Genomic DNA, 13,249 nt, shown 5'->3' with positions numbered 1-13,249 from the left:
AAAAATAAAAAAAATACATAACACTGCACATGTGAGATGATTGTTACACAAGATTCCGAGTTTATATGACTAGTGATTTTCTTAAAAAAAGGGATAGAAAGAAAAAAAAAATGAATTAAAATATAATTGTATAAACTCCATATTTTTTGTTGTTTAAAAAAGATAGATAATCCCTTTATTACCCATTCCCGAGTTTTGCATAACAAACACGGTTATATTATTATACTATTTACATATGTGATTACCTTGTATCTAAGACTATGCAGACTCCTTAAATCAGTGCTGACTCTTAGGTAAATCCACAGGAGTGAGGACAATTTTTATCTATATGGACACATTAACTAGCACTGTCTAGCTGTGAAAAACTGTCCAAATGCACTGAGATAAGAAGTGGACTTCAAGGGCATAGTAATTAGCATATGAGCCTACCTAGGTTTAGCTTTCAACAAAGAATACCATTGGAACAAAGCAAATTTGATTATAAAAGTAAATAGGTAAGTTCAATATTGCATTCCCTATTTAAAACATGATTTTTTTTAATTTTGAATAGACTGTCCCTTTAAGTAAAAGAAAAATGGAAATATTTTAGAAAAACTAAACAAACACCGCTACTGTTAAAATAACTATTTATTATCTATTTATCAGCTGTGTTTAATCCCACATAAAATTACACATATTACGTCACAATTCTAGACAGGATGTAATTAAAGCTACAACAACTAAAATGATTTATACCATTACACAAACAATGTATTGGTTATCACTGTTCAAATACTGTATATAAATGCCCAGGGCCATAGCCATCTAATAGCAGGACATATGATATGCAATTAACATAGAATGATTTAATAATAAAATATAGGTGTTAAAAAAGTTTATCATGAACCCCCATTGAAGAAAACTAAAACAAAAAATATTAAGAATATATTTTATTTTATTGCCATGATTAATACTTATTAAACATGTCCTTGTTAGACAAATTAAATTATCTAGTTTATATAGTTAATAAAAATTATAATCACTCCCTAAATATATAAAAGGATCATTAAAGGATCATTAACTACAGTAGCACTGCATAATCAACAAATGCATATTAAAAAGACAATGCAGATAGCACTTAGGGGTCTATTTATCATTGTGCGGATGGACAAGATCAGCTATAGCGAACCATGTCCGCCGCACAATGATAAATGCAGAGAGCATCCACTGTTGGCATTTATCATTGCACCAGCAGTTCTTGTGAAATGCTGGTGCAACACCACCCCCTGCAGATTTGCGGCCAATCGGCCACCAGCAGGGGGTGTCAAAGGCTGACAGGTTATGGAGCAGCGGTCTTTAGACCGCTGCTTCATAACTTGTGTTTCTGGCGAGCCTGAAGGTTCACCAAAAACACGGGTCATCAAGCTCCATTCGGAGCTTGATGCCCCCGTTATCTTAAATTCTTTGTTCTATATGAATCAGGAAAGTTTAATATTGACTTTATTGTTCCTTTAACAAACTTGCCATGCAATAAATTACATATCATACCAGATTAATATTGTTTTAATGGCCAGACTTCTTCCCCGCTTGACTTATTTGGAGTAGGCAATCCAGACTTGTTATTTATTAGTTAAGGCTTTCCATTATCTTTTATTAATAAAAGTCTGTATTGTTTTGCAGTTCATATTAGATAACATCAGCTAAAGTCAGTTAGGGATGTACAGGTAGCAGGGTTACATTGTATTAACCATTTTATATTGCAATCTCAAGGTATCCCTTTAAACCTATACAGATAGACTGACAATCATTCACTTCAAAATTTCAAAATCAATGTTCCATATACCTTTTTAAATACCCTCTTTAGAGTTCTAAAACTGAACATATTACCTAACTTAACAAGACAACCATTGGTTTTCTTCCATATTTATATTTATCCTCAGCTCCCTATCTAATTCTAACATTTGTAAGGAACCATAGGTCTAACCTGCTAATGCTTAATAGCAATGAGTATATACAGCTCTGTGGTAAATATAGTCAGAAAGTTCCTATGGGTACTACCAAGGTTTACAATTACTCTCTGGTATAATGTAAGGAACATGATCAAGTAGAAACCGAGATGAAGAAATTCCTCTTTATAAAAAAGGGTTCACTGCCCCTGCAAGAGAAGCACATGTGGTATCTGTTATCTATAGGCTATATTACAAGTGGAGTGCTATATTAACGTGAGCCCATAAAGGGGCAGATTTGGCTGTTTACGGGCGCACATTAAATAACCAGCCATTACAAGTGACTGCTTAATGTTAATGGGAGCACTTTGCAATTAAGAGGACAGACCTCTGGTCAATTAAAAAAAATGTGTCCCAATTGCCACCCCCCAAATAAAGTGGACAGTAGATAAAAATGGAATGAAGATATTAGCATATTTATTTTTTTAATAAAAAAACTGCATGAATCAGTTTAAATGGGTTAAAGTGAGGGGATTTGGGGTGTTTGTGGGAGAAAAAACAGCACTGAAAGTGATTTACATTGAGGTGAATGGGGACTGTGTTTTAACTGTAAATATACGGTATATGTATATGCTTACATACATATATATATTTATGTGTTAAAATGTGTGTATATATACATATAAACACTTAAATAAACATGTATATATATACATATAAACACATAAATAAACATGTATATACAGGGAGTGCAGAATTATTAGGCAAATTAGTATTTTGACCACATCATCCTCTTTATGCATGTTGTCTTACTCCAAAATGTATAGGCTCAAAAGCCTACTACCAATTAAGCATATTAGGTGATGTGCATCTCTGTAATGAGAAGGGGTGTGGTCTAATGACATCAACACCCTATATCAGGTGTGCATAATTATTAGGCAACTTCCTTTCCTTTGGCAAAATGGGTCAAAAGAAGGACTTGACAGGCTCAGAAAAGTAAAAAATAGTGAGATATCTTGCAGAGGGATGCAGCACTCTTAAAATTGCAGCTTCTGAAGCGTGATCATCGAACAATCAAGCGTTTCATTCAGAATAGTCAACAGGGTCGCAAGAAGCGTGTGGAAAAACCAAGGCGCAAAATAACTGCCCATGAACTGAGAAAAGTCAAGCGTGCAGCTGCCAAGATTCCACTTGCCACCAGTTTGGCCATATTTCAGAGCTGAAACATCACTGGAGTGCTCAAAAGCACAAGGTGTGCAATACTCAGAGACATGGCCAAGGTAAGAAAGGCTGAAAGACGACCACTACTGAACAAGACACACAAGCTGAAACGTCAAGAATGGGCCAAGAAATATCTAAATATCTTTTTCTAAGGTTTAATGGACTGATGAAATGAGAATGAGTCTTGATGGGCCAGATGGATGGGCCCGTGGCTGGATTGGTAAAGGGCAGAGAGCTCCAGTCCGACTCAGATGCCAGCAAGGTGGAGGTGGAGTACTGGTTTGGGCTGGTATCATCAAAGATGAGCTTGTGGGGCCTTTTCGGGTTGAGGATGGAGTCAAGCTCAACTCCCAGTCCTACTGCCAGTTTCTGGAAGACACCTTCTTCAAGCAGTGGTACAGGAAGAAGTCTGCATCCTTCAAGAAAAACATGATTTTCATGCAGGACAATGCTCCATCACACGCGTCCAAGTACTCCACAGCGTGGCTGGCAAGAAAGGGTATAAAAGAAGAAAATCTAATGACATGGCCTCCTTGTTCACCTGATCTTAACCCCATTGAGAACCTGTGGTCCATCATCAAATGTGAGATTTACAAGGAGGGAAAACAGTACACCTCTCTGAACAGTGTCTGGGAGGCTGTGGTTGCTGCTGCACGCAATGTTGATGGTGAACAGATCAAAACACTGACAGAATCCATGGATGGCAGGCTTTTGAGTGTCCTTGCAAAGAAAGGTGGCTATATTGGTCACTGATTTGTTTTTGTTTTGTTTTTGAATGTCAGAAATGTATATTTGTGAATGTTTAGATGTTATATTGGTTTCACTGGTAAAAATAAATAATTGAAATGGGTATATATTTGTTTTTTGTTAAGTTGCCTAATAATTATGCACAGTAATAGTCACCTGCACACACAGATATCCCCCTAAAATAGCTAAAACTAAAAACAAACTAAAAACTACTTCCAAAAATATTCAGCTTTAATATTAATGAGTTTTTTGGGTTCATTGAGAACATGGTTGTTGTTCAATAATAAAATTAATCCTCAAAAATACAACTTGCCTAATAATTCTGCACTCCCTGTATATACATATAAACACATAAATAAACATGTATATATATATATATATATATATATATATATATATATATATATATATATATATATATATATATATACATATAAACACATAAATAAACATGTATATATATATATACACATATAAACACATAAATAAACATGTATATATACACACATATAAACATGTATATATACATATAAACACATAAATAAACATGTATATATATATATATACATATAAACACATAAATAAACATGTATATATACATATAAACACATAAATAAACATGTATATATACATATAAACACATAAATAAACATGTATATATATACATATAAACACATAAATAAACATGTATATATACATATAAACACATAAATAAACATGTATATATACATATAAACACATAAATAAACATGTATATATATATACATATAAACACATAAATAAACATGTATATATACATATAAACACATAAATAAACATGTATATATATACATATAAACACATAAAAAAACATGTATATATATACATATAAACACATAAATAAACATGTATATATACATATAAACACATAAATAAACATGTATATATACATATAAACACATAAATAAACATGTATATATACATACATATAAACACATAAATAAACATGTATATATATATACATATAAACACATAAATAAACATGTATATATACATATAAACACATAAATAAACATGTATATATACATATAAACACATAAATAAACATGTATATATACATATAAACACATAAATAAACATGTATATATACATATAAACACATAAATAAGCATGTATATATACATATAAACACATAAATAAGCATGTATATATACATATAAACACATAAATAAACATGTATATATACATATAAACACATAAATAAACATGTATATATACATATAAACACATAAATAAACATGTATATATACATATAAACACATAAATAAACATGTATATATATACATATAAACACATAAATAAACATGTATATATATATATACATATAAACACATAAATAAACATGTATATATACATATAAACACATAAATAAACATGTATATATACATATAAACACATAAATAAACATGTATATATACATATAAACACATAAATAAACATGTATATATACATATAAACACATAAATAAACATGTATATATACATATAAACACATAAATAAGCATGTATATATACATATAAACACATAAATAAACATGTATATATATATATATATACATATAAACACATAAATAAACATGTATATATACATATAAACACATAAATAAACATGTATATATACATATTAACACATAAATAAACATGTATATATACATATAAACACATAAATAAACATGTATATATACATATAAACACATAAATAAACATGTATATATACATATAAACACATAAATAAACATGTATATATACATATAAACACATAAATAAACATGTATATATACATATAAACACATAAATAAACATGTATATATACATATAAACACATAAATAAACATGTGGTGCAAATTACCCTCTGTGCTGCACTAGGTGCTTCACAGTGTCTCATGGCATGAGAACAAGGCTCCCTTTGGAGCCTATGGAAGCACTCTTTCATGAGCGCAAAGGCTTCCAGGCAATGCGAACGAGAGGTTGCGTTCACATTGCGCCTAACTTGTAATACCAGCGCACATTTACGTACCCTGGTATTACTGAGTGGAGTGCAAATATTGCACTTGCGAAAGTGCAATTTTGTGCTCCACTCGTAATCTAGGCCTATATATTTCATATTTTTATATATTATCTATATATTTTCTAAGTAGCATATCATTTAAAAATACTCAAAAGAGATGAAATTCTTACTCTTGTACACTTCTGCATCTCCCACAATAAAAACCTGCTTCACATTCGCCATAAGCGTTCTCCAAAGTGTAATTGTTATTAAATTGCTTTGTATCCGAGATGTATTAAATAATGCTTCTATACTATTACAAAAATGTGTGTGTACAGACAACTGATTGTCATGAGCATCTATCCTGCAGTGAGGATGACAACCTTGTGTCGTCAACTTGGGATTCCCCTTCTAATCCAGATCATGGGGACCCCCAACACTCCAGCTGGGTAAGGTCTGCAGTCTCCTTTCCCATCCCTGCTTCTTCCTGAAAGCCACGGTGAAGTCACCAAGGGCACATGTGGTGATGTCACAGGGGGCATGATCTACTTGCTGATGTAGTTAGTTATAGAAAGTGATTTTTAAAGCTCATAGCTCAGTTTCAGGCCACTTAAAGAGACAAGTGACCCCTCACTTAAAAAGAGGATAGTCTGCCTTAACAAGTGAATACCTGCAGAAGCAATGAAAGTGATGTTTAACACAAGGAAGGAGGACTCTAACAAAGTCTCTCTCTCCCTCGCTGTTGGGGCTATAGAGACAACTGCTAGTATGAAAAGGCAGACTCAAATAAGGGTTCACTTGCCCCTTAGTATGCAGTTCATTACCATTAAAAACAGTGATCACACTAAAAAACAAAGCCCATATCTTTCCTCTTTGGTGGTCTCCCTACTTGGAGTAGTCCCGAAAAAGGAGCCCGATAAATTTTGCCTTATCCAACACCTGTTCTACCCGAAGGGTCGTTCAGTAAATGATGCAATCCACCCAGACCAGCTTGGTGCGGTATCAGACATTGGACCAAGCCTTAGAGCTCGTTAAAGGGGCAGGGTCAAAAGCCATGATGGCCAAACTTGACATTGAATCTGCCTTTCGTCTACTGCCCATCCACCCAACCTTGTTTGGGTTGATGGGATGCAAATTGGAAGGAAATTACTACATCGACAGGTGTCTCCCAATGGGGTGTTTCATCTCCTGTGCGTATTATGAGGCCTTTAGTTCATGTTTGCACTTGACGGTGGTCACTGCGGCAGGAGGCAGTGCAGTAGCACACTATCTGGATGATTTCCTGTTAGTAGGTAGTGCAGAATCAGACAAATACGCACGATTAATGGGCGTTATGTGCTCCAAGGTGGCGGAATGGAAACGGAAGGTCCCTGCACCAGACTAACATTCTTAGGGATATAAATCAACACTGTGGCACGGCTATGTCGCCTCCCTAAGGACAAAGAATATGACTCTCATACATGATTTGTAAATGCGTGCCCCCTCGTGGAAAAAAATGCCCCCCCATTTCATTTGTTCTGGAGCCGACCCTGCATACATACATTGTCAAAAGGAGTTAAGCCACCCCTTTGGGAAATTAGAATTTTATTTAATTTTAAAAGTATGCAAAATTTGTGTGGTACTGTGGTTAGCTATTTTATACCTAATCATTTTCTGTGTATATTGTGAGATGGTGTAAAGAAACAAAAATAATATGCCTCTTATCATTCGCTTACCCACTGTGTTCAGATATGTCCCAGTAGTGCATTGCCACTCCTTCCACAAAGGATACAAAGAGAATGAAGTAAAATAATAATACAAATAAATTAGCGCATACAATCTTTAATAATGCTCCATCTGAATCATGAAAGAACAATTTTGGTTTTTATGCTCCTTTTAAGTGAACGATAAGGGCCCCATTTATGAAGCTTCAGGGTTCGAGCATTACAGGCTCCCGCGAGCAGGCCTGAAATGCTAGTTTAGTAGCTGCAGTCTTAGGAACAATAAAATGTTGTTTTAAAATCTTTACAATGACTCGCATGCTGCTATTTACTATGCGCAGCATAGAAAAAATAACCAAAAAAAAAATCATTTTGTTTTTCCATTTCATATTTTGACATTTTCTCATATTGTAATATTTCTGAAAACTTTCTTCCAAAAATTCTTGGTCTGCTGAAAAAAAAAGAGGTATAATTTGAGTGGCTACTTCACAAATAATAATAATGAGAGCAAAACTAAACCCACCTCTAGCATATGGGTGTCAAAATGGCTTGGCTGCAAAAGACTTAAAGGGACAGTATACTGTAAAATAGTTTTTCCCTTAATGTGTTTACAATTGCTTTTTTTACCAACTGCAGAGTAAAAAATGTTTGAAAATTAGCTTTTTAAGGCTTATTTGTGTATATTAAAGCTCTGATTTTGAGTTTTGAAGCCACAACCTAATAAAATGGGTTGAGCTTGTAGGTATAATCTGATCTCATTACTGTATCACATTGTGCACATATACCTGCTTCTTTATCTTATATCTGTCCTTAAAACAATCACCAGTACTTTGAGAGAACAAAGGAAAATCAACATTTTATTACCTTATCTCTGCTATATCGCACTGGGAGTGTAATTTCTTCTGCTGGCTGTGTTTACAAAGCTTATCTATAGCTGGTACGCGCGGCCACAAACTTTCAGAATAGGTGGGGATACCACATGCTAAATCAACAATTTCAAATGCCAATATAAGGGTAAAGGAGCTACTTGTAAACAATTTAATACACTCCAGCAGGTAAAGTGGATCATTGGGAACAAATTAAAGGGGAGAAATTTTTTGAGTAAACTGTCCCTTTAAAGGGGCATGAAACCCAATTTGTTTCATTCATTATACAGATCGAGAATACAATTTATATTTTTTCCTATTTACTTCTATTATAAAATTTGCTTTGTCCTCATGTTATCCTTTGTTAAAGAGATACCTAGGTAGGTAGAGTGCACATGTCTGCAGCACTACATGACAGGAAATAGTGCTTAATTCTATAGATAACATATGGCAAGCAACACATTTCTAAGATAAATGGTGAATTGAATATTTAAAAGGCACAAATGTATCAATCCTAACAGCTTTACAGTTCTTCAGTAACAAATACAGTTATAAAGTTACACAGTTACTTTCCTTGGACATATAATTGGCTCAGGTGTGCTAGATAGTTAAAAAGGCAAAAAACAGCCGTTATTCTGATTTAGGTGCCAAAGCAATCGTGGTTAATGGAAATGGTTAATTTAACAGATGAATACCTTGATGTCTTTAAAGTTCAGTTTGCGTGTTTTAAAAACCGCAGTGCAAATTAGTATAGAGGTACCTTAATCTGTCCTGGTTGCAACCGCTGATATTCTTCACAGTGAGGGATTCACAGACTGTTTGTTTCTGGTGCTTCTGATAAGTCACCTGACCTTCTCTTTGATTCAGAGGTCAGGGGTGATGATCCGTTCTGGTGATGTAGTTATCCTTTTTTTTGTTTTCCTTTCTTCTTATAGCCCAAATATTGTTTTCATCTGGGTTCCCTCAGACTTCTTAAGGTTTGAAGAAATCTTTGGTCAGTGTTTAGCAGTAACACCGTATTCCCTGAAGTTACCAAAGGTAGATTTTAACTTGCAGGGCCAGGAGAAAAGTTTAAAGTTGCAGGGTCACACAGCTTTGTGACAGTAGTAAATGAAGTTTAGTAGAGTGTAGCAGGTCCCATTCAACGCGTTTCACCCTTCTGGGCTTTATCAAGAATGCTTATCCTGCTAGCTTCTGGCTTTTTAAAGGTATGAATGTGTTTTGATTGGTTCCTTCATTTCCTTTTGATTTCTATCAACACCTGTGTGGCTTCCAATGTAAAGGTGGACTTTATTTAAGTTGGTAATGATTGTTTCTGTGTTGTTATTTAGTTACTTCATACACAAGGAAGAGAACTTATCATTTCTGCTTTATTAGCATTCACACAATTCAACTTATATATTTCAATTCTAAAGTGCCTTTATTAGATAATATACATTTAGATTGTGCAAACTTAAAATTACCTAAACTGAAACGATAAAATAAGAATCAGAATTATCATTCCAATATCTAGAATTATTGTAAGTGGTTAAAAATTAACGATATATACATATTCCGTTTCAACAAAGGATAGTAAGTTCAACAATTTATAAATTTGTAACAATTTAAAAATGGACGAAACGAAAATATAAGAATCAGAATCATCATTCCCATATCTAGAATTATTGTTAGTGGGTAAAAATTAACAATATATACATATTCCTTTTCAACAAAGGATAGTAAGTTCAACAATTTATAAATTTGTAACAATTTAAAAATGGGCGAAACAAAAATATAAGAATCAGAATCATCATTCCCATATCTAGAATTATTGTTAGTGGGTAAAAATTAATGATATACACATATTCCTTTTCAACAAAGGATAGTAAGTTCAACAATTTATAAATTTGTAACAATTTAAAAATGGATGTACAATTAAATCAGAAATGATCAATCCCATAACTAGAGTTATTGCTAGTGGGTAAAAATATGGCTTATTCAATTAATTTATTGATTTTAGGGGGATACAAATTCCTTTTTAATTACTAGAAAAATGAATTTATATAGGGCTTGTACTATCTTTGCCCAAGGTAAATTGAAATTTTATTGCTTATTTAATGTATGTGAGTATTTTCTATATAAGTGGCTGATTTAACCTGGAAAATGTTCACATATTGTAAGAGACTTTTATAAGAAGGGGGAAATGTCTATCTCAGAGTTCAAGCCTCCAGGTTGGAGGGTATTCATTAGGTATATAATTTCAGCTTCTGCCTTTAGGAGTTTATTTTCCCAGTATCCCCCTCTCCAGTCGGGGTGAACTTTTTTAATTCCCCAATATTTAAAATCTTTAAGGTTGTTGTTGTTGTGTACTTCCCTAAAGTGGCGATAGATATAAGGGTCAAGATTGCCCCTATCTATGCAAGAGAGGTGCTCCCTTATCCTTTCACGGAGCATTCTGGTTGTTTCTCCTATGTAAATTTTTTTACATGAACATTGAATGGCGTAAATAACGCCTTTATTTTGACAACTAATTGTGTCTCTTATTTTGAAAGTAAAGTTTCCACTTTTTGATTTTAAAATCTTTTGTTTACTACTAAATTTACAGGCCCGGCATCTAAAACAGGGGATTTCCGTCTAGGCACCTTTGAGTGTCTTTCTTCTTTATGCTTTTCAATTGACTGGGAGCTAGTAGGCTCTTTAAATTCTGTGCTTTCCTATATATTATTTTTGGGTTTTGCCCCACTTTTCCCCCTATGATGGGATCAGTTTGTACTAAGTGCCAATGCTTTTTTAAAACTCTTTGGATGTTTAGGTTGTCATAACTGAACTCAGTTATAAAGGGCACATTAATTTCATCTTGATTTTCTTTGATATCTTTTGTTTTATATTCTAAGAGGTCCCTCCTTACTTTCTCATCTACCTCTTGTTTAGCTTCATTGATTACTTCTGGACTATATTCTCTTTCTAAGAATTTCCTTTCTAAGATCTTTATTTGATCCTGATAATCTGTCATTCTTGAGCAATTCCGTTTAATTCTTAAATATTGCCCTTTAGGGACATTGTCTTTCCACTTTTTCATGTGGCAGCTGTTATAATGGATTAGATTATTGGCATCCACCTTTTTAAAATGTGTTTTGGTTATTAATTGGTTTTCTACAATTTCGATATCTAAGTCTAAGAAGGTGATTTGGCTTTTGCTATAGTTACTGGTAAAGCATAGTCCCATTTCATTTTTATTCATATCTGTCAGAATAGTGTTTAGATCAGTTTCACTACCCCCCCATATAAAGAACAGGTCATCTATGTATCTGCTAAAGAGCACAAGATCCGCGCCCAGACTACGCCTAGGGAAGAAACCTTCCTCCCAACATCCCATTAAGAGATTGGCATAGCTGGGCCATAGCTGTTCCCTTCTTTTGAATGTAAAATTTGTCCTCAAATGAGAAATAATTATGGCCTAGGATGAATTTTATTCCATCCTCTATGAATTTCTTTTGTTCCATACATAGTTTGGTGTCCCTATCTAGGGTATTTGAGATTGCCATCAGTCCCAAATCATGACTTATATTGGTGCAAAGCGTTGAAACGTCGCATGTCACTAGTGTGTAGTGTGATTCCCACTTTATTACCTCTAATTTTTTCAAGATGTCAGTGGTATCCTTTAGGTAAGAGGGTAATTTTTTAACATAGCCCTGTAGGTATCCATCTTTGTATTTCGAGAGGTTCGAGAGGTTGAAGGTGAGGGAGTTAATACCCGATATTATGGGTCTACCGGGGGGATTATTTCGATTTTTATGAATCTTTGGTAAGAAATATAGAATCGGTATTTTTGGAAATTTTGTAAATAGAAAATCAAATTCTTTTTTATTTATAATTTGTTTTTCTCTTGCATCCTCTAATAATTTGGTTAGTTCACCCAGAAATTTCTTGGTTGGATTTAGTTTTAGTTCCTGATATGTATCCCCTTCATTAAGTAATCTTTGTGCTTCTTCTATAGATTTATCTCTGTCCATGACATAAGAACATAATCACCATAAAAAATAAATTAAGTAATGAAAAAGAAAATGTTGACTTTAAAAATTCACAGATAGACATTATGAAAAAAATTGGACAATTTAAGCATGGAATTACAGGAGGTTAACATAAGAAAATTAAAGAGGGATAAGGAAGATTATAATGAAGTTGCAAACAGAGAAGAGGAGAAAATAAATAATAGGGAAGAGAGACAGAAAAATCAACATTTTGAGGGTAACACAGGTAATTACAAACACAATGCACATGCCATAAGGGAACATTATTCCAATTCCCCTTATCACCAATCCAAGTCATATCAATACAATGATCAAAATAAAGAAAATAGGACACCATATGACAGAACTCCAAAAAGGATAAACTATAGGGAAACTACTGAATTCAGACCTCAACAATATAAATCAAACTACAGAACAAACTATTATAGACCTAGGGGACCACAATACATGTCAAATACAAATAGAAACCCACCTGAACACCCAAGCTATAATGACTATAGAAGACCTCATACAAATCGTAACTTTTTTGAGAACCATAACTATAACCACTATAGAAGACAGGATTATTATTATGAAGGGCATAACCAACCAAGGGGCCACATAGCATATAGTTATTGGCCAAATGACAATAAACCAAGATACCAGGGGTACAACAACCGTAATAGAGATTGGGAATATAGAAATAATAGAGAACATAATTACAACACACGAATACAAACAGAACCTGAAAAAGAATGGAGAATAGACACCCACGA

The sequence above is a fragment of the Bombina bombina genome, chromosome 1, assembly GCF_027579735.1.
Source record: "Bombina bombina isolate aBomBom1 chromosome 1, aBomBom1.pri, whole genome shotgun sequence".
In the NCBI taxonomy this organism is placed as follows: domain Eukaryota; kingdom Metazoa; phylum Chordata; class Amphibia; order Anura; family Bombinatoridae; genus Bombina; species Bombina bombina.
Note: the sequence above shows the minus strand (reverse complement) of the source record.